This window comes from Suricata suricatta, chromosome 4 (genome assembly GCF_006229205.1).
Source record: "Suricata suricatta isolate VVHF042 chromosome 4, meerkat_22Aug2017_6uvM2_HiC, whole genome shotgun sequence".
In the NCBI taxonomy this organism is placed as follows: Eukaryota; Metazoa; Chordata; class Mammalia; order Carnivora; family Herpestidae; genus Suricata; species Suricata suricatta.
This window is the reverse complement of record NC_043703.1, coordinates 101,954,518-101,978,321: the sequence shown is the minus strand read 5'-3', so window position 1 is coordinate 101,978,321 and position 23,804 is coordinate 101,954,518. Positions and strand designations below refer to the sequence as shown.

Here is a 23,804-nt window from a genome sequence, read left to right as displayed (position 1 = left end):
ATCTCACTGACTTTATCTTTAAAAGATCCGCATTCGGACTACTTCTTTAACAACCCTGCCACTGCCACTCTAGTGCAAGCCAGATTCATCTGTTGTCCAGATTTTGCAATGGCTTTAAAATTGATCTTCCTGCTTCTGCCTTTACCTCCCCATGGCCTTTTTTAGAACACAGAAACTAAAAGATATTGATAAAAATCAATTCAGATCACATCATCTCTACTCAAAGTAAAAGCCAAAGTTCATATAATTGCCAAAAATGCCCTCCCTGACCTGTACCACCTTTCACTGACTGCTCAAACCACTATAAACTCCTTCCTGTTCTTTGCACATGGCGGGAATGCTCCTCTTTCAGAGTCTTTATATTTGGTGTTCTCTCTACTAAAACACTCTTCCTCATATCTATACTCATACCTCCTCTGTACACATATCACCTTTTCAGTGAAGCCCTTCTTCCCTTTACCTTCTTTTATGGTAAACTCTTCATCAGTACCCATCACTAGAATCTAACCTTCATGAAAGTAAGTGTTTTTGTCTACTCCATTTAGTACTACCAGAACCTAGAAAAGAGGTGGTCATCAAGCAGATTCTTAATAAAGAATTGTTGAATTAATGAGCACTTGTAAGTTGAAAAAAGGAACCAGTAAATAGGGAGAGATTAACAACAAAGAACAGAATATTATGGATATAATATCAATAATATAATATATGGAAACTAGAGTACCAGGAGGTGATGGGGTACAGTGCACCAGAAAATGAATCAGCTTTTATACTCTCCCTCTGTAACTGGAGTATACACATAGATATGTTGATAGGTAGAAGATGGAAAGTTGAGATAATTTTGTTAGATAGCTCCTATGCTCCTTCTAATATGGGTCATTTGCTGAGATTTGAGCAGAATATGCAAGTAGTAATGCGTAGGGATCAACAGGACAACATCCAAAAAAACAAGATCACTTTTGTGTTCTCTTAGATTACATAAATTATACTAAATAAGAGGTAAGCACAAATTTAAGTAATTATACTCCTATACACTATCTATGAAGCATTAAAAGTAAAACTCTCTAGTGACTGTCAATTTTATATTCATGCTATCTATAAACTGAAAAATACAGGCAATTTATTTCTGTGTTGCTTATGTTGTCCTGAAGTACAGTTAAAATGTTTCAAAGTTTTGAAGTTTGAACACTGTCTTAAATGCCAAATTTACTTATAGTCTTTATATAGAAGTTTATCTAGTTATCTTTATGAAATAGTTGCTTTTCATTACCTACCAACCATCTTCAAGTAGAAAATATAAATTTAGCTATGAATAAGAGGGAGCATAACAAATGAATTTAAGTTACTCTATGTCTGAAGTCTTCATTTTTCATTAATTATTGGATTTGGCCAAGGCTGAAAATGACATATCAGAGTATCTCAAAACCAATAATTCTTCGTTTTTCCACTTTACAATCACTTTAGAGCTGTCATATTGGTGCAGCTGCAGAATTTCTGGTTTTCTGTGCCCTCTCTGCAAGTTTTGGCAGGTGGACACAGAGATAACAGCACTTCCACTCTTGGGAGTCATATTATTAATATTCCCTGGCAACCATGAATTACTTCATCTTTCAGCCATGCATGATTCTGCTACAGATATGGAGACCTTGCCTTTCTGTAGAGTAAATCCAGATGTGACTTAATTGGAAAAATATTAGTAAATCTCTTTTATATGTGAGGTATTTTTGGGAGGATGTCAAGGAATCTAACACCATTTATCTTTTGCTTATTAAATGCATGTAAAATGAATGTATTTGCTTTTGGAGTTTACAACAATACTACAAAATAACCTATATAAATCATATCCCTCTTTACTATACTTACTAATGACAAAATCAATAGCATGGATTTCTTGATACTTGAAATAAACAGATACATATTTGCCAATCCTAATCAAGCAGGTATGTAGGCTAAAGTAAAGCACACAGGCACAGCATAAGAAATAAACTGATGATCATTGGGAAATGACAAAGATGTCTTGCTGGTAGCAAAGAACACAGACCCAAGAACATGGTACATTCCATGAGAATAGGATTTGGAGTCTGATAATACACAAATGGAGCAAACTTTTTGCATTATCAGTCTCCAGTTGTGTAACTTAACAAGTTACTAAACCAGTCTAAAACTCAGTTCCCTCATCTGGTATATGAAGATACTGAGACCTACTGGACTGTTATGTAGATTAAATGAGATATATGTATATAATAACTGTACAACCTTTACTCAACTCATCAATTGTCAGTTGCCTTTTTGCATTCTTAAGCCTCAAAAACTTGGTTCAGAGACCACTGTTCATTCTCTGAACAGATATTTTGCAGTATGAATTGAACCAAGAATTTCCTTGCATTATCTAGGCAATAGGGTTCTCGATAAAACTGATAGCAATGTAGGACATATTATTTACATTTTATAGATGAAGACACTAAGTTCAGAGAAGTTCAGTAACTCATAGGAGTTATTTTACATGCATTTATTTGCAATAAATTGCAAAGCTAGAATTCATGACCTCAAAATCAAAAAGTTAAGTTCAATATGATTTCAGGAATAGATCAAACATATATTTTTTTAGATTTGATCAATCATATGTGGTCTCCCTAGCCCTCGAAACCTAAAAAAGTAAGAAACCTCAGGATCTCACTCCTCTTCACATTCAATCTCACCTGTGCCTTCATTATGTATAAATAACCAGAGAATATAGTTTATAATGCAAATCTGAACAGATCCCAAGATGCACAGAACAGCACTTCAGGGACCATTAAGCCACAACGTCCTTACCAGGTACCATCACCATCTTCCCAAATATATGACCAAAATTTAGAATAAATGGTCATGTCCCTACCCTAAGTGATTTTTAAATGTTACTCCTATTCAAATATCTAACAAAAATGAGACACAGTACGCAAATGCTTCTAGCTCTAGCTCTTGATGCATCTGCTTTGTAAACCAAGAGTAAAAGATATTTGGTTAATTGAGCAGGGAACATCGCAAACAACAACTTCACCCAACAAAAGATTCAACCTGACATTAACGAAAAATATTCAACACAAACACGAATTTTAAAAATATTAATATTCTAGGGGCACCTGGGTGGCTCAGTCAGTTAAGCATCTGCCTTTGGTTCAGGTCATGATCCCAAAGCTCATCAGTTTGAGCCCCACGTAGGGCTCTGGGCTGACAGTCCAGAGCTTGGAACCTGCTTCAGATTCTGTGTCTCCCTCTCCTGTCCCTCCCCCACTTGCATTTTCTCTCTCTCTCTCTCTTTCTCAAAAATAAAGAAACATTAAATTTTTTAATGTGAATATTCTATTAAGATATCTTAGTTGTTTTTATTACTTAACGGCAGTAACTGCCATTGACTGTGGAATTATTATATGCCAGACCCTGAAAACTAACTTGCCTGAGTAAACACAACTTCTAAAAAGGAGACCTGGGAATTGAAACCAGTGCTGTGTGACTCCAAAACTAATATTCTCACCAGAAGGAAATATTGCCCACACTATGTGGTTAACTAATAAAATGATATGAAATTCTCCTGACAACCCCAAAACTAACATCTGCACAGACTGTTGATTTTGTTTTTGTTTATAAACAGCTCCAACGACAACACTGCTGTCGTATACCATCCCATTTCATGTGAAGATGTCCCAATTCTCCTTTTTAAGATAAAGCATCGAGGTTTTTCTCTCTGGTTTCTGCTTCACAGATGAAACCACAGTGCCCTGTGTTAATCAATGCCTAGATATTAAACATAAAAATCCACAAGATTCTGCCACTTAGTACACATCACTTCCCACGTAACCATATTACAACCATGTCTGTGATGGAGCATCACCATTATCCACCAATCATCCACCCCTACGTGAAACCATAAAATTAAGCAAATGCATGCTAACCCAGGAAGGATATTTTCTAGAGCATAAAGCAATTATCTGACTTGGCATTTGACCAGAATCTTCATGTTAACTGGAATTCAATAAGGAATTTTACCCTTGCAAAATGACCTTGACTTTGTAATTATCCTAGTCTGTATTTCAGAGTTTCTGTGACAATGTACTTGAAATGTTTTAAATGTGAGGTTTCTAATGCTCTACAAGTGAACCAGACATAACCCAAACTAAGTACCATTGGCATTTTTCAATCAAGGACATGTCATCCAGAATCTTCAATGAGGTAGAAAATATTTTTTGAGTTCAGAGTAATTTTCAAATTGAAAGTAATAGAAAAGAGAAAAAAACTAACAAAAAGAAAATAAAGCTTCATAATTAATACTTTGGTTGAAACATAGAGTTAACCTTTGAGTAAGATTAATAAAAAGCCTTATAAATAATTGTTACTGAAATATAAAATAGGTTGCATCACCATTTTTGTTGTAAATTTGATACACATGAATTTATACGACCATGAGCTATCTCTTTAGGTCAAATTAAAACACTGAATTAATTATGCTGTGTCCCAGATATTTTTGAGATGTTTATTCAATCAGTCAGTCAGTCAGTATTTATGGAGCCCCTATATTATGCAAATACTATTCTGGGTACACAGAGTCAAGTATGTTACAGAACCTGCCCTCAAAGGGTTCACAGTCCAGTCAGACACATATATATGAATATAGCCTGTCTTAAGTCTTCTAACCGAACTGGCTATGTCTTTAAACACAAATAATAAAATAAAGCACATGGATTCTAAAATTTATATTTATTACCACCTACAAAACAATGTTCCTTTAGTCTGTAAATAGTACACATAAAATTGAAACTACTCATAGTCTTTCATATGTGCTTGCTTTGGTCTCAAGAACTTACAGAAATTATTTTTAAAAAGTGTAAAGTGATACAAGACAAAGATGCCTACTCTCACCACTTTTCATTAAATAGGACTGGAAGCCTTAAGCACAGCAGAAAACAAAAAGAAATAAAAATTGGTAAGGAAGAAGTGAAACTGTCACTATTTGTAGATGATATGATACTATATATCAAAAACCCTAAAGACTCCACCAAAACACTAGCAGAACTGATAAATTCAGTAGAGTCACGGGATACAAAATTAATATACAAATATCTGTTGCATAGTTCCATCACTAATAATGAAGCAGCAGAAACAGAAATTAAGAAAACAATCACATTTACAATTGCACCAAATATAACAAAATTCCTAGGAACAAATTTAACAAAGGAGGTCAAAGACCTATACTCTAAAAATTATGAGACGTTGATGAAAAACATTGAAGATGACATGTCAATTAGAAAAATATTCCATAACCACTGATTGGAAGGATTAATATTGTTACAATGTCCATACTACCCAGAGCAGTTACAGATTCAATGCACTCCCTATCAAAACACCAACAAAATTTTTCACTGAACTAGAACAAATAATACCAAAACTTGTATGGGACCACAAAAGATCCTGGATAGGCAGGGAAATCTTGAGAAAAAACAAAGCTGGAAGTATCACAGTTCCAGATTTCAAAATATACCACAAATCTATAGTAATCAAAACAGTATGGTACTGGCACAGAAGAAATACAGATCAATGAAACAGACTAGAAAACCCAGAAATAAACCCATGCCAGTATGGCCAATTAATCCATGATATAGAAGGCAGGAGAAATGATGGGGAGAAGACAGTCTCTTCAACAAATGGTGCTGAGAAAACTAGACAGCTACATACAAAAGAATAAAACTGGACCACTTGCTGACACCAAACACAAAAATAAACTTGAAATGGATGAAAGACCCAAATGTGAGACCTGAAACATAAAACTCCCAGAGGAAAACAGGCAGTAATGTCTCTGGCATCAGGAGAATCATATTTTTCTAGATACATCTCCTGAGGCAAGGAAAACAAACGCAAAATTAAACTACTGTGACTACACCAAAATAAAAATTAAAAAAAAAAAAAAACTTTGGCAGAGTGAAAGAAAGCATCAACAAAACAAAAAGGCCACCTACTGAGTGAGGAGATATTTGCAAATAGTATGTTTGATAAGACGTTAATATCCAAAATGCAGGGGCGCCTGGGTGGCTTAGTCGGTTAAGCGTCCGGCTTCAGCTCAGGTCATGACCTCATGGTTTGTGGGTTCGAGCCCACTGACCGCTAGCTCAGAGCCTGGAGCCTATTTTGTATTCTGTGTCTCCCTCTCTCTCTGACCCTCTCCTGCTCGTGCGATCTCTCTCTGTCTCCCAAAAATAAAATTTTAAAAAATGTATAAAGAACTTCTACAACTCAACACCAAACACAAATAATCCAACTTAGAAAAACGGACAGAGGACCTAAATAGACATTTTTCCAAAGAAGACATATAGTCTGCCAATAGACACATGAAAACATGTTCAACATCACTCATCATCGTGAAAATACAAATCAAAATCACAATGAGTTATCACCTTACACTTGTCAGAATGGCTAGAATTCAAAAATAATGACAACAACAACAATAAATAGCTAACCTTGGCAATGATGTATAGAAAAAGAAATCCTTGTGCACTATTGGTGGGAATGGAAACTGGTGCACTTCAGTAATTCACCATGTGATCCAGTAATTCCACTGCTGGCTACTTACCCAAAAAATACAAAAACACTAATTCTAAAAGATATATGCACCCCTGTGTTTACTGCAACATTATTCACAATAACTAAGATACAGAAGTAGCCCAAGTTTCCATCCATAGAAGAACAGAATATTAGTCAGCCATAAAAAAGAATGAAATCTTGCCATTTGCATCATGAATAGACTAGAGCATATAATACTGAGTAAAGTCAGTGAAACACAAATACTGTATGATTTCACTCAAAATGTGCAATTTAGGAAACAAAATAAAGAAAAAAAGACAAAGTAACACAGACTCTTAAATATATAGAAAAACCTGGTAGTTGCCGGGGGGCGGGGGGGGGGAATGCATGAAATAAAGGGGATTAAGAGCATACTTATCATGATGAGCACTGAGTAATGAACAGAATTACTGAATCATTATGTCCCACACCTGAAATTAATATAACAGTATATGTAGGTTATTCTTCAATAAATAAAAAAAAACAAAAATATAAGTATAAAGTGGATATAAGCATATTTTAGAGATAACATGCTAATTTCTACATAAAAGACCAAATAGGGGCACCTGGTGGCTCAGTCTGACTCTTGATTTCAGCTCAGGTCATGATCACATGGTTCATGGGATAGAGTCCCACATCAGGCACTGTGCTGACAGTATGGACCCTGGTTGAGATTCTTTCCCTTTCTCCCTATGTGCACACATTCTCTCTCAAAATAAATAAACTTAAGAAAAAAACATTACATTTCATGCAGCTGATCCTGCTAACATGATCCATACCCTTTTCTAGGGATGAAAGGTCATTCACAAATACAGATAGTGTCCAGTGTGGCAAAGAGGTAAAACATTGAACTTTTGTTTAAATCAATGTGTTAAAATTTACACTCTGTGTGTGGGATCACATGAAATCTGAAAAATAAAAGAATCAGGGACATTATTTTACATATATTACATCATATATATATTTAGGTAGAGTGATAAATGATTTAGGTGAACTAAGCAGTTAGAATTATGAGTTTATGTATGTGTTTTATGTTTGATAGAAAGTGGGTATAAAAACATGCTTGATGTAGTGTTTGTTTAAAAATTCTGCATTGCTTCTGAGCTTCTGAGCTTTCCCTTTTCATCAGATCCACCAGTCATTTAACCAAGAATTCCTGGATTTCTACAGAACTGAGTCGGCTGACCACATCTTTAAAACTAAAGGGAGGAGCAGCCAAAATAAAGGACACAAATTGTCTTGACTGAGCCCTAGCCCTTTAGTCAGAAAAACAGGCACTCGTGATGGTGTGCAAACACTAGTTGCAGGGAAATCTAGGAGTAAACCAGAGTACTCAATATGAAAATCCAGGTAATGTTGTTGCTATAGACTAAATTGTGTCCCCCAACATTCCTATGTTGAAGATCTAATCCCAAGTGTATGCTATTTGGAGACAGGACCTTTGGGATGTATTAGGTTTAGGGGAGGTCATGAGACTGGGCCTTCATGACAAAATTACTGCTCTGGTAATGAGGACACCAGGGCGCTTGCCCCCCTGCATGTGAGGCCAGCAAAAAGGTCATCTTCTATATGCCAGGAAGAGAGGTCTCACCAGAATCTGCCCATGCTGCCATCCTGATCTCACACTTCCAGACCTCAAAACTGCGAGAAAATAAATTTATTTTAAACCTCCCAGTCTATGGTATTTTATAATGTCAGTCCAAGTAGATGAAGACAATTGTTTACATGTTTAGCATTAAATTTGTAAGAAAATAATAATTATGCCATAAACTGCTGAGCCATAAATCTTTAAATTTATATGTTTGAATTGGGAGGTTATTTAAAGAGAAGTAAGTGTACTTCCAATCCATTCATCTACTTTCTGAATATTCAGCGTCTTATAAAAATAGACATCTTTACCCATACCAAGGAAAATAGAGAAATGAATCTGAGTCTATATCACAAGGTATAAACACCACAGAGAATTTCAGTTACAAGGATATAATCATGATTAATTCAGAGATAAATAAGCCTTCGATATTCCTGAATGTCAAAGGAATAACAGAATTTCCTATAGAAATTCTACAGAATCTTAAGATTCTTTCTACTCATAATACTGGAACGAGACTACTGGAAGTGCTGACATCCATTTGTCTGATTTCCCAAGATCCATTCCTCTATGAAACCATCAGACAGCAAAGCACATTTACCACATTATCTCAGCCCTTCAAAGAATTGCTTTCACTGAGGCACAACTTAATGTAATGTTCTCTGCTTCTATTGAAGGTCGATACAGGAACCATTAGTTTGAACAATGTTTCTTTGTTTGAAGATTTTGCTCATAGATGTTCTCTGTATAAAGAACCAGAAAACAAATATCCATTTTTTTGCACATGTACACAAAAAATTATCCTCCCATCTTCCTATTGTCAAAAAATACAAATGGGGGCGCCTGGGTGGCTCAGTTGGTTAAGTGTCCGACTTCAGCTCAGGTCATGATCTCACGGTTCGTGGGTTCGAGCCCCGCGTCCAGCTCTGTGCTGACCGCTAGCTCAGAGCCTGGAGTCTGTCTTCGGATCCTGTGACTCCTTCTCTCTCTGACTCTCCCCTGCTCATGCTGTCTGTCTGTCTCTCTCTCTGTCTCTCAAAAATAAATAAAAACATTTTAAAAAATTTTAATACAAATAAATTGTTCAACTCTGCACTTCTATTTTTTTCTTTTCCCTAACATCTGAAAACTTAAAGCCAAATCTCACTGTTGTTTTCTTGTTTTTGCTTAACCCAAGATATTTAATCTATTTAATTAGAGTGCAAAAAATGTTCTACTCTTGAGACACTGTACCTCTTAATGAGTTAGCATTTCTGTAAGACACATGATACAGTAACTGAAAGGAAGTAATTTCCTTTATCTAGGGATTAAACTTGATTATATTTTATAACTTTGCATTGATGCATTTTAAAAATAATCAAAAATCAAATGCAACTATTTATTCCCATATGGCATTTTAAAGACTATGTCATCTGAAAAGTGACTTGCACTTACCAGGCAACTCTTCAGCGAAGCAGAAGCAAGTACAAAATGCACTAGAGCTTCAGCACAATCCAAATAATAAGGCCATTCCACTAAATTTATGACTGAGGGCATGCTGTATATAGTGCCTCACAGGTCAGGCAGTTTAATTGCTAAAAATAAGTTGAATAGGGGTCCTCCACATTAGTCATATATTAGAAAATTAGAAATACACTCCAACCACTGCAGATCTCCTCTCTCTTCTAAATCCTGCCCACCTCCTACCAACGCCATGCTGTGCCAGGGAGATGTAACCTGTTCAGATCAAACCTCTCCACTTAAGGAAGCTATGTGGCAGGTCCCCAGTGATTCTCATGGAATTTCAACTCAAGATTGGGAAGGAGACAAGATAACTAATACATTCTTTATTTACTACAGCTACCGTGAAAATTGGTTTGAAAGTGAAGGGTGGAAGTGACACAAAACTACATTAGCTCCAAGTTACATTTTATCAGATAACTACATAAGCATCTCTAAAAGCTTGGCGCATGTGACTTACTCATCCTAACAAAGGTAGCAGTTGTAGGAGTTATCATGATAAGGAACACCTAAGGTGGGGATTAAATTATACAATCTCACCATGTTTTGTTGCCCAAACAATTCATGGCACCAGCTATTAAAGCCCCATCAGCTAGACCAACCCCTGAAGTCAACCCAGGATAACTAGCCCTTTCCATTATCTTAACCTAACTACATTAACAATACTTTTTTTTTTTTTACACATTTGAGACCATGTAAATATTACCCTGGGAAGGTTAAACAAATTAATGAAAATCCTGATAAACAGAGAAGATTGAACACCATTGTTTATCTTCAGCCTCAGAGAATAACAACAAAAATCAGTAAAACTGGACAAAACTCAAGAGCAAAGCAAATGAAAGAGTTAGCTAGAGCACATAAGACATATCAAACAGGCACAGAAGACAAAAACAAGATTCACCAGTGGTAACTGTCATAGGAGAGGGAGACACGTGAAACCAATTTCAGCCAGAGACTCACTACGAACTCAGTAATGAAGGTAGAGGTTACTTGTATAGGTAGATATGAAGGCAGAAGTAGAAGATGGGTCTAAAAGAGGAAGGACTTGTTAAAGGCTTTATAAAGAGAATTTAGACCCTCATATCAGCTCCCCTACCACACAGATATCTGGAGTTAAGTTTCTGGAAAATTTGAACCAAAGAACCTATGGATCTGAGACTACACAGATGAGGGCAGAAATACTATGCTATTCTGAAAACAGGAAAAGAAAGTGAATCATACATCCTGAAAAGAAGCTCACACTCCAGTTCTCATGTTCCACTCCCCAATGCTAACAGCCAAGTTTATATCCCTCTCCTGGGCAGGGGGTTAGAGTAGCCAATCACAAGGAGTCTGATCAGAACTAGAAAGCACTATATACAAGCATCAAAGCACTATTTTGCACATGTTAAACTTATATAAACAGTTTAATAATCTGGAAAAAAAACGTATCTACAGATATTGACTTTGGGCTATTCCCAATGAAATGTCAAGTCCCTACTAAACTTGCTATACAAAGATGACAAACTGTACAGCGATCTTCTAATTACCTTTTAAACACCTCACTCTTAAAAGGAACAGATTATCAAAGCATTACAAGGTATTTCACAACAGCCTCTTAATGAAAAGGAAAAAAGAAAACAAACGAGTAGGGAATAGGCACCTTGGAGAAGTAGAAGAAAATGCAAAAACTTCATCATTAGTGTTCTCACAGAAATGATGGTATTGATATCATGGTGTAAAAATGGATTATAAAATAGAAACAGAAAACAAGAAAGAAAATATACTTGGACAGCAGAAATAAGAAACTCAAGAGAAGGCTTTGAAGTTAAAATTGAAAAAATTATCAGAAACACAGAACCAAAAAATAAATAATTAAAAACTGGAGGGGAAATCACTAAATTCTTCTCTTGAAATCATTACCCTAGATGTTAACTAGGTTGGATTTAAATTAAAATTTTTTAAAATTACATTTAAAAATATAATAAAAATAAAAATTAGAGGGGGAAAAAAGAAAAAATATATAGAATCAATTCAGGTGTTCCAGTTAAACCAATTAGAGTCAAAGCACAGAAAAAATAAATGGGAGTAAATGATCAAAGAAATAGTATAAGACAGGCACATGGCTAGCTCAGTCTGTATAGTGTGTAACTCGAGCTTGGGGTCTAAGTTTGAGCCCTATGTTGAGTGTAGAAATTAATAAAAACAATATCTTAAAAATATTATAAGAAAACTGTCCATAAGAAACTGAGTTCCTTATTGGAAAGCTCCTCCAGACTCCCAGCAAAACAAATAAAAAAGATCCAAAATAAGATGATGGTCATGAAATGTAAAAACAGCAAAGATAAAGATGCTAAAAGCATCTAAAATATAAAAAAAATCAATCACAAAAAATCAGAAATCAGAATGATTGGAGACCTCAGTAGCAATACTAAAAGCCAAAAGACAATGATGGAATAGCTTTAACACCTTAATCTAAGAGAACAGGATTTCCAACATACAAATTTTATGCAAGAACGGTTTTGTCTTCTCCCTACCTTTCTTCCTGTCTCTTATACTGAATGCAGAGACATCAGAGATCTAGCAGACTTTTTTTTTTTTTTTTTTTTTTTTGGAATATCAGAAAGCAAGCTGTGCATGAGCATGGTGTCATCAAAAGACAGACGGAGCCAAGATCCCTAACAACTTTTGGAGCTATCATAACTGCAAAGAACTACCTCTATTACTTTTACATCAGCAAAAAGTCAATTCATTGCTTGCTTAAAGTCATTGATGTTTTGGTCTCTGGTAGAAGCAGCCAAACACAAGTTACAGCCGGTACACATGAGTACAGGAAATGGACTTTACCAGATTAGTGAAGCTAAGGAAATTCTCAGTATGACAAGAAGACGTTGCATGATGACAGCTTTATATCTGACCCAGAGCAATCAGTCCACACTGGGGCAGAAGGACGTAAGTGTACCTCCCAGAGGAAACTGAACGGACAGATTAGCTGAGGTCTTTGCCATTTTAAGAGAAGTTTCCTAACTCTGTCAGTGAATTTACAACATAAAATGAAGCAAACATACACATATATGCAGAATGTAATTGTTAACTCCTAATAAAAACAAAATTGGTATAAAAAGAGTAAAATAATTGAATGATATGTAATTTCTGTGGTAAACAATATTTCAAAGCAAAAGTTACTACTTATAAGATTAAATTACTAGTTCTCAACTGGAGGAAATTTAGTCCTCCAGGGGATATTTGGCAATGCCTAGAAATATATTTGGTTATTACAACTGGAATATATTACTGGCACCTGGTGGGTAGATGCAGGGATACTGCTAAACATCCTGCATGGTACAGGACAGCCCCTCACAATAAAGAATTATCCACCCCTAAATGTCGACAGTGCTGAAACAGAAACCTTGGGTAATGGTTACACAATTCTTATTTAAATAAAAATTATAATTTTGAGAAGATACAGTATAGGTGTTTGATGTGTGCATGTACATGGATGTATGTGCATGTATGAGACAGTGTAATCGAATTAAAGCCTATCTTTCTTAACATCAAATAAATTTAAAATAGCTAAAAGTTAAAGATCAATATATAGCCACTTAAATATATCATTTAGAAATATGCAGGCATATACCTGTCTCAAAATCTTTAAGTGATACAGGTGGTTTCCTCTATACAGTAAGAATAGGGTAGGGAGGACAGGACAGGATTTGATGATGCTTTTTCTTATAAACTGCATAATAAGGCGCCTGGGTGGCTCAGTCAGTTAAGCAGCCGGCTTCAGCTCAGGTCATGATCTCACGTTCGTGGGTTTGAGCCCCGCATCAGGCTCTATGCTGACAGCTCAGAGCCCAGAGCCTGCCTCCAAATCTGTGTCTCCCTCTCTCTCTGCCCCTCCCCGCTCATGCTCTGTCTCTCTCTGTCTCAAAAATAAATAAAATATTTTTTTTAATTTCCTTCTCTTAAAAAAATAAAATAAAAAATAAACTGCTTAATACTATTTAAATTCTAAAACTATACTAAATTTATACTTGTAATATACCAATATAAAATAACAAAATTGAAAAATATAATATGAATTACAAAGCCAGATTTCTTGCTCTAAAGCAATAATATAAGTTTAATCACTACTTGTCTTAGTTAAAACAGTTTTTCAGGTATGAAGACTCTCTTTTTCTATCTTTCTTGGCTTCATCATTCACTGAGTCTTTCAGCTCAGCTGTCTTGTCTATTTTGTTCATCTTGTCTGTTTAGTGCCCTCCATGTGGCCTAAAATAGAGGTTTGGTCAATAAATAATTTTCTAATTGTTACTAAATTAAAATGAAGTTTTAATATTTTTTTCTCATAAGAGGTATTCATAAGTAAGAATAGGCTGAAGACATCAAACAATGGGGAAATTATATTAACAAACAATTCACAAATAAACACATTTGTCCATAAATACATCAAAACTTATTTAAAAGTATTGGTATCTATCCACAGTAAAATAAAAATTATTTGGGGTTGCCACAGAGATTGGTAAAGAGTACAAAAGAATGATAACAGTGAGTTAGCAAATTAATCTCCCTCACATTCTGCAGAATACGATATATATACCCTTTGTGGAGAGTTATTTGACAATGTCCATCAAAAGCTTTAACGTGCATTTATTTTAAAATCAGTAATTCCACTTTGCTGAAAATGCTTTATAGTAATAAATGGATAATATTCTGAAGATTTATGTACAAAGATGTTTCCCTTGAGATTATTTATGGAAGTAAAACATCTTACAATCTTTTTTTTAATGTTTTATTTATTTTTGATACAGAGACAGACAGAGCATGAGAGGGGGAGGGGCAGAGAGAGAGAAGGAGACACAGAACCGGAAGCAGGCTCCAGGCTCTGAGCTAGCTGTCAGCACAGAGCCTGACGCGGGGCTGGAACCCACGAACGTGCGATCTGACCTGAGCCAAAGTCGGAGGCTTAACCGACTGAGCCACCTAGGCGCCCCTAAGTAAAACATCTTAGATGTCTAAGAATGTGATATAAGTTATAAATGAATATATTAAGGTATATGCATATACCAATGAAATGTAACCCTAGATATGTATCGGCATGAATAGATGTTCACAGAATGTTAAGTGGGAGGGCAATATTAAAATAAAATAACATATATGCATATACACATACGTGTATACACATACAACAGTACATAAAATATATTTTTATATGTATAATATCACATAAATCTGAAATACATACATGTACACACAAAAGTACTACTGCAATTTTTATCTAGGTATAGAACTAGAATTACCATTCTCTCCATACATCCATAAATTTTCTGATTTATATTTTATAACAAAAACATATTCTGGTACAGCTTTTTAAAATGCTATTTGTTTTGAAAAGCAACCTGGCCCACAGACAAATTTCTAGGCTGAGGGGTTCCTGGTTCTCACCTCAACCGCAGCACAGAGACCACCGAGGAGACAGGAATGTTCTCAGTGTGTCCAATGAGAACTAAGGAGTCGGGTGGCAGAGGGGGATGTGCAAGAGAGCTTCTTCCAGCTGCCTTCCCCACTTCCCACGTCTCCTCTGATTTCCTCTCGGTCTCTTCAGAGCCCAAGGAAGAGCTCGGCAAAAATGTTTTAACACTACAATAATCTACACATTCAATAACAAAATGAAGAGGGATGAGCAGCACGCAATAAATAGTATCTTCACTTATCAAAGATGCTTTTCCTAGGAAATCATCACAGATCTAAATGCTTACAGAACAGTGCTTTCTCTTTGACTTTGTAATTCTGTCCTACAAATTTATCTCCAGAAACTATGTGAGTGGACAAATGTTCCAGAATGTAATCACATTAGACCCATGCTACAATTTGCAGGGCCAAAGCAAGAATACAAATGAAGCCCACATATCATATGTCTGAATACCTAAAAATTAGAAACCAAGCTAATATACTTTTAAATAAAAATATTTTTCTTCTACCTTGATAAATATACCTTTATAAAGTTTTAGAAATGAAAAAATACATTTTTATGTGACTGAAATTAGGCAAAATATCAATGATGACTGAGTTTAATCAGTATTTATTGAGTATATCTGAGTATTCATTCTCTTTTGAGGGGGCAATGTTGTACATGTAATAAACAAGCCCACGCCTAACTCATAACTTACATTCCAAAACATCTTTGCCTTTATTTTATCAAAATCACAAATTATTTTTATAAGCAATACTATAATATTATTTTGTTCTAGTGATGGGAACGAACTAGGAGTTAAAATATAAAATGTCATTGTATTCAAAGCATCCAAATTTTCAATATATTTTCCTCAAATATGTAAATTAAAGCAAAAAAATCATTACAGTAATATGGTTTAATATTATAAACCAATTCTCAGCTGCCATAAAATGCTGCAAATTTTGTGCTATTTTTGAGTGCCTCCAGAACCAGAAATTAGAACACAGAGGCACAGACTAACTGCTCAGTACTGCTGAGAATGATACTTTGTCATGCAAGAATCTATGACATTTTTCCATGTAAGAGAAAGAATTTGACAAGTTAATTAACATCTTTTTATTTTCTTTTACCTAACCACTTGCTCAGATCATTCCTGCACATTGAAGATATATCCATCTAGGATTTTGACAATGGCCTGACACACAAATCTTCATGGCATTCAGACATGGTCACTTCCCGTTTCAAGGACATAGAACAAGAGATGAAGAGAAGCATTTCCCTGGAGACTGAATGGTGTATGACAAAGGAGGATGTTCAGGGTCACCGCCTGTGCTATGAGAGCACTAAGTTCCAGATCCCTGACTAATGGCATTGCCCACTTGTCCTTTAATAAACTTGTGAGAGTGTGTGCCGGTGATACATAGGTCCTTTTATAATACAGTTCTGAGGGCAGAGGCCATTCTTGCCCAGTTCCAAGAGTGACACCGATAAGTATGCCATAGCTTCATCTCCTTACTGCTACCTCATTCCACTTACCTTCAGTACAACTGAATTTGGTTTGATGAACTTATTAAAATTGCTATCTTGAAATTCATCAATAGCATCCTAAGCAATGAATTCAAAAGAATCAAACATAATCTCTTTGTAGGATCCCAATGGACTCCACCCAATTCCTCAAAACTCTGCCTTTCCTAGATTTTCCTATGGCAATATTCTTCCATCTTTCTGATCACTTTTTATGTGTCCTTGGCTGAGACAGGTTAATGATACCAGTTTGTAAGATCAATAAACTCTAATGTAGGTATGCATCTAAGGATGATTTTATCAATGAATCGATAGATTGATGGACTAATGGATCAATAAATGGATAGATGGTTGGGTGAAACAAGATACTGATTTGAACTGGGATACTAAGTTTTATTCTCTGTATATTCTTCTGTTTGGCTGGTTAACTACTGTGTGTATTTATGTATGTGTGCATATATGTGTATGCAAGTGTTTGTTTTTATTGATTAAGAATTTTGGCCTTGTATATGCAGAAAACAGAGTGCATAACATCTAGGGTTTAAAATTTAGGAGCAGAAGCAGGTGGCTTAGTCAGTTGGGCTTTCATTTCTGGATTTCAGCACAGGTCATGATCTTGTGGTTGGTTAAGATCAAGCTCCACATTAGACTCCTCACTAGCAGTATGGAACCTGCTTGGGATTCTTTCTCCCTCTCTCTCTGCCCCTCCCCTGCTTGCACTCTCTGTCTCCCTCTCAAGATAAGTAAATTTTTTTTAAACCTTAGGGAAAAAATTAAATAAAATAAAATTTAGGAGCAAAAACAAGTAAATATGAAAGAATAAATCTTTAACCCTTGAAATTCTGATTAAATATTAGAATGACAAGTTTCTATTATTTCTGTTACGTAGGATGCTAGATGCAATGTTGAGAAGAATATTTTATGTTAAATATATCTATATAAATATATATATAAAATATTGTGATGTTGATATTCAGTATATACATTAAACACACACACATATACATATTTTATATGTATATACACACACACTGAATGTCAACAATGTAATATTTTTATACCATGAGAGCATTTCCCAAGCTATATTGTACATATTCCACAAGGTTGATTTGTTAGTTGTTCCACAAATATGTCATGGCCTGTTATGTGCCCAGCAAATTCAAACCATTAGAGATACAAGAAGGAAAAAAACAGTCTTTTAGTTATTTCCTCCATGAGGTTTTAAATTTGTTCAACCGGTCTTAAACATTTTTACGGAGATTATTCCTAGAAAGTTCATATTTTACCATTTTAGTGTAATTTTGTTCTTTTTAATGTTTATTATTGAGAAAACAACTTATTTATAATATTCACTTCAGAAGTGGTCACTTTACCAAATGTTCTTAGTTTTAATAGTTTTCCCATTGACACTGCCTTGCTTTGCCTGGAAATATTAATATTCTCCACAAACAGCACTTGTAGACACTGAATGCTTACAGTCAAATATATTCCCTTAGGTTGCTAAGAAATGTGTTCTTGTCTTTTCGTTACTTTCCGTCAAATAAAACTATTCCTAATGCAGTATTTCAAAACTAGATATATTAGTTCTATTCTCTCTCAGATATTCTTGGGTGGGAATTCAATACAAAACAACTTTTATATCACTTTTTAACAGGCATTCTTGTTAAAGTTTTCTATTTTCCTCTACGCCCCTGCCTACAACCACTTAATTAAGTACATGTGAAGCACATTAATATTTTCTTACTCATAACTTAAGTGAGAAAGAACTTTTTAAAAAGTCCCTTTTTTTAAAGCAATTATCTAATTACACCCTAAACTTACAATACTAAGTTCAGATAATTTAATTATGATACCAAACATATTATAGTGAACTGTTTTATTTTAAACTATAGTTTCCATTACTTGGTTTTATATTTATGATTTTCTAGTGCTTATTAAAAGACTTTATTATTCTAAGCACCATGAGAATATAATTTATACTAAGAAAATACTATTATGTTTATGATCCATTACAGAATTTTCTGCTACTAAACCCCAGTTTTATAGAAGTATAGTAAACTATGAAAATGGGGACACATTTATGACGACGCTGAAATTCTGTCTTAACCTTCTCTCTACCTTCTTCTTCTTCTTACCAGACTTGCTAATTAAGAGGTAGAAAGACAAATGATTAAAAAGAGATTTTTTTTCAGAAAAATCTGCTTTCCCTAGCTTATCTCTGATTTTTAATCAATATTCTTTCACATCCTTAGGTTTCTTATTTTCTTATAAGAACTGATCCTGCCCTCAAAGACATCAGCCACAACCCAGAAACTCTTTTTAGGAATGGTAGGAAATGTACAAGGCCAATCGGTCAAAAGAATGAAGACACTTGGTTTGCCTCCACGCCCCTCCTCACACACCGTCCCCACCCCCACCACACAAGTCCATCTGCGTCCAGTTCTGGATCCCAAAGACTGTATTCAGGCACTTAATGCAGTAAGCAATTTGCCTATACAATAAGGGTCTCTGGGTCGAGGTATTAACCAGTAGGAAAAGAAATCTACATTACATTAAGATTTTATCTAAAACTCACAATTTGGTATCTAAAAATGCAAAATTAAATCAGTTACTCATTTCCTATTTTATATCAAATAATTGATTTGACCTTTGCTTTACTAAATTGTCTCTGTCTCCAAACACTGAAATAACAACTCATCCAAAAAAAAAAAAAATCAAATTGGTTAAAATGGTTTCATGCAGTCAGAGCTTCATGTTGAAGTTTGGGGCTAAACTAAATCAACCAAATACTGCATATGCTTTTTTTCTCTCTCTCTCGTTGTTGTCATTGTTTGAAATAAGGCCTCAGACTAACAATTTGCATTTAGTTACTTGGAGTACATTTTGAGGAGTGTTGAAAACTTTAAAAACTTATTTGTTGCTCTAGCCTGGTCACCTTTGAATCACAACTTTAAAAAGAGCCAAAATTCATACTTAAAAATGAGTGTAATTTACTCTTCTTACATTTCACAGACTTCTGTATTTAGCATTCTTTGCCACAACTTTAAATCTGTCTTGGGCTCACATTCTTCTGCATACAATATAAGTATAAAGACACCTAATGCACTTGATTCGTTTTAAAAAAGACTCATTCCCCAAATAAAATTAGTTGATTCTATTCTAGATACATATAGAGAAAAGTTAATTGCATTCTTGATAATTATAATATGAATAACTAACATTAGTTGAGATTATTACACTCAGCTCATCAAAGCAACACTTGGAGGTGGGCCTATTTGTTAATTTTATAGTAAGGTAACTAAGGTACAGAGAATTTAATAATTTCCCTGTATTAGTAGTCTTCTTGGACTACTACACACAAAAAATACCATAGATTGGGGGCTTATCCAACAGAAATTTATTTTCTTACAGTTTTGGAGGCTAGACGTCCAAGAGCAAGTTTCCAGCTGATTCTTTTTCAGTTCCAACTCTCTTCCTACTTGCAGACGGCTGTCTTTTCTCACTACGTCCTCCCGTGGCCTTTGCTCTGTGAAGGGAAACAAAGCAGGGAGAAGAAGGAAGAGAAAAGGAAAAGCTGATGTCTCTTCTTAGACAGGCATTGATCCTGTTGGGCCAGACAGAGCCTCACCCTATGACCTCACTTAATTTTAATTGCCTCCTTTAAGGACGTATCTTCATATACAGCCACACTGGGAATTAGGCTTTAACATAGGGACTTTGAGAGGACACAAACAAACATTCAGTCCAGAGCATTCCCTAAAGCTACACAGTTAATAAGCTGTAGAACCATGACTGAAACCCCAGCAGTCAGATTCCAGAGCTGAGCTTTTAACCACGTTCACCCTTTACTGAGCTCCTTATAACCAAACTTTTACTGCACATTAAATAGATTAAGAATTATAGGCACTTTTCACCCACAGAAAATATATACCTATAATTCTGTATTGAAGGGAGGGGAGTAGAAAAGCAAGCGGCCCCTATACTTGGGCCTACTCAGTGGCAGCCTCTTGTTCCAGAACATAAGACTCTCAAGAAATAAGTTGTTCGGGAAATCCAGGTGTAGTCACCTTGTATGTCTTGATGGGTGAAAGGGGTGATGTGAAGTGCGAAGGCCCCACATGCCCTCAGTCAGTCTTACGTCCAAATGTCAGCCTCAGACTACGTCCTGGATCCCAGGGGTGGGGGAGACGCCAACGTGCAGGTCTTGGCGGAGCTGACGCCACTCAGTGATAAAAAATACAAACAAGAAGAACCAGGAGCCTGCACGTTGGCGAAGAGGGCGAGCTGCTCTTCTGTGATCTTCCTGATCAGCTGGGCTCAACTCCTACACACTCGGCACACCTGCTGAAGGTCCGAGACCAGGGCCGGAAGTTTGCCCCCAGCTCAGGCTGGTCGCTTTCAGCTGGCGGGCTTCGTGAACTGCCTCTCTAGCCCCGCAGTCTTGTCTGCTCCGCCTCCGGGGCTCTGGCAAGGGAAAAGTACCAGTGCAACCACATCTTGTTAGATACTTCTCTTTCCGGATTTATTATCCTGAAGACACTCCTCATTGCTATAGTCATTGCTATTTTGCCTAACTTCGAAACTATCCCACTTTTTCAAAGTGGTGAACTCTGAATCATAGTTTCTCAAATTGAAATCATTATCATTGGCAAATGCATTCCTTTGTTAGAAGTATTTACAGTATCCTTTATTTAGAAGTATATGATTGTCTTTATTTCTATCAATTCCCTTTGTCTTAAAAGCTTACCTATTTCTACAATTAAAATTTATGCCACTTCTCTCATTTGTGGAAAGAATTTAAAAACACACAAATAAGTTAATTTCCTATGCCATTGTTGAAAAGCCCTAACATTCAATGACCATTAACATATAGTTAAATCAAATTGCCCTTCATGCTTTACAAATGTTATTGGCCATCTTCATTTCCTTTGGAGATTTTTGACCTTCATAATTTTGAGATCTCTTCTCTAATTTAATTGGCACTGACATTAATTCCATAAAGAGAACTAGCTAATTTAAAGCAATGAAATCTTAACGTAATTTTGAAGCCATTTTATTATATCCTGTAAAACAAGCATATGGTACTAGAGAAAGCAATAGATTGCACTTCAGTAAGAAGGATTTAGGATAAATATAGTTCCTGATGGATATTTCCCATTATTTTAAACTTTAAATTATACAAGTTATAAATATCTTTATATAGGAATGTTAAAAGCTTTACTTTTCCTTGGTATATAGGCATCTACGTAGTGTGAACTGTGGGTGTCAAAAGTAATACTTAAAGTAATGTATCCCTAGAGCTGGCAGGCCTGTAGCCAACACATAAATCTAAGGATTATTTGTAGTTGTATTAAATGCATATTTGGTTTTTGTCCCCAGTTCCTGACACAGGGTTTCTAAAAATCCTTAGAATTTACTGAATGATACAGGGGTGAGAAGACATTTTTTTGTTATTCATAAGAAGCGCCTTTCAGTTAAGGAGATAACTCTTGGTAGGCCTCCAGATAGCTTTAGGAGGGGAATGGTTGCCAGAGAATCCAATCATGTGTTTAGAGGATTCAAACTTTTAACTCTACCCTCAGACCTCGGATGGCCAGTGATTCAATCAGGTGTGCCTATATAATAGAAGCCTCATAAGAAACCCTGAATAGATATTAGGGTATACGTTAGCTACACTGAAATTAAAAATTTTTAAATACAAAGATTTAAAAGAAAAACACCGAAATAACAGAGTTCACAGAACTTCCAGTCTAGTGAACACATCCAGACACTGGGAAGGAAGCATGGAAAAGAGAAGTCATGAAGCTTTGTGCCCTTTTCCCATACCTTGCCCTATGCATCTCTTCCATTTGGCTGTTTCTGAGTTGTATCATTTGTAATAAACCAGTAATAATGAGTAAACTGTTTTCCTAAATTATGTGAACCATTCTAGCAAATTATCAAATCTGAGGGGGGTATGAGAACCCCCAATTTGTAGCCAAGCTGGACAGAGTGTGGGTTACCTGGGCCTAATACTTATGATTAACATCTGAAGTGAGGGCAGTATGGTGAGACTGAGTCCTTTAACTTATAGAGTCTGACACTAACTCTGAGTAGTTAGCACCAGAATTGAATTGAACTGGAAGGCATCCAGTTCACATCTTAAGAATCAGAGAATTGGTTGTTGGTGTTGGAAAACACCACAGAGCTCTTCAAACTTCTTTGAAGATGTGTGTCACATAATGGGGTTAAGTATCACCATAGCCATCCTATAGTTGTTACTGTTGTCCAGCCTGGTCAAGGCCACCATCAACTCTTACCTCTCAACTCTGTTTTCTCAACAATCTCTTCTCTCTAGAGCAGCCTAAGTGATAACTTAAATCACCTACTTGAAATCCTCTTTCCATTCTAAGAATACAATCAAATGCCTTACCACGTCATAAAATATCACACATTCCTGTTTAATCTGCTTTTCTGAGAGTTCCTCTCCTCTTTAAACACACTGGACTCTTATTCTTCCTCCACAAATTTCACCTCAGGGAATTCAGCCTGAAATATTCTCCCTCAAATGGACTCTCTCCCCATGTCCTTCAGGACTCTGCTCAAATATACATCATCAGAAAGCTTCTTCCTGATCAATACAATATGTCTCCCATCCTTGTTTTTATTTTTTTTTACAATGAAAATACAAAGTACAAGATGGTCTCTACCCTACCTCCAACTAGAACACAAGCTCTGTACTTACAGGAACTTTATTTTGTCCCTTCCTATATCTCTAGCTCCTGGATACAACCTGGTACACACACGAACGAGTAAATATTATTTGGCAATAATATTGGGTAATAGTGGAGGTATTGCCATTTTTCCATACATTTAGATATAGTAGAAGTTACGGGTACATGACAGACAACGTCAGTGTTCTTAAAAATTTGTACAGAGACCAGCTATGTTATCTGAATTTGTCATTGTTAGGAACAAAATTCTAGGCTCTCTCCAAGACAGAAAAATCAGGATCACCAAAAATGAGCACTGGGAAACAAACTTTGTTGGAGATTGCTCAGAAACTACTGCCTTAAACAATGAATTTCAAAAGTAAGGCCTCTTCATCTCTCACTATAATCAAGTCCCAAGTCTATTTCTTCACTCAGGACACACCTTCTGCTAAATTCCTACACAACCAATTCCATGATT

The 23,804-nt window shown here is 35.7% G+C and overlaps 1 long non-coding RNA gene across 1 annotated transcript in view; it reads right to left on the bottom strand.

The window, feature by feature from the left end:
- The window catches only part of LOC115289250, a 61,589-nt gene extending 40,636 nt beyond the window's left edge, over positions 1-20,953 (bottom strand). Inside the window, exons 1-2 of the long non-coding RNA XR_003907508.1 lie at positions 20,702-20,953; positions 20,044-20,160 (exon numbers count right to left, since the gene is read on the bottom strand). This is a non-coding gene — a long non-coding RNA (uncharacterized LOC115289250). The remainder of the gene's footprint in view (positions 1-20,043; positions 20,161-20,701) is intronic.
- Positions 20,954-23,804: the final 2,851 nt, after the last annotated feature.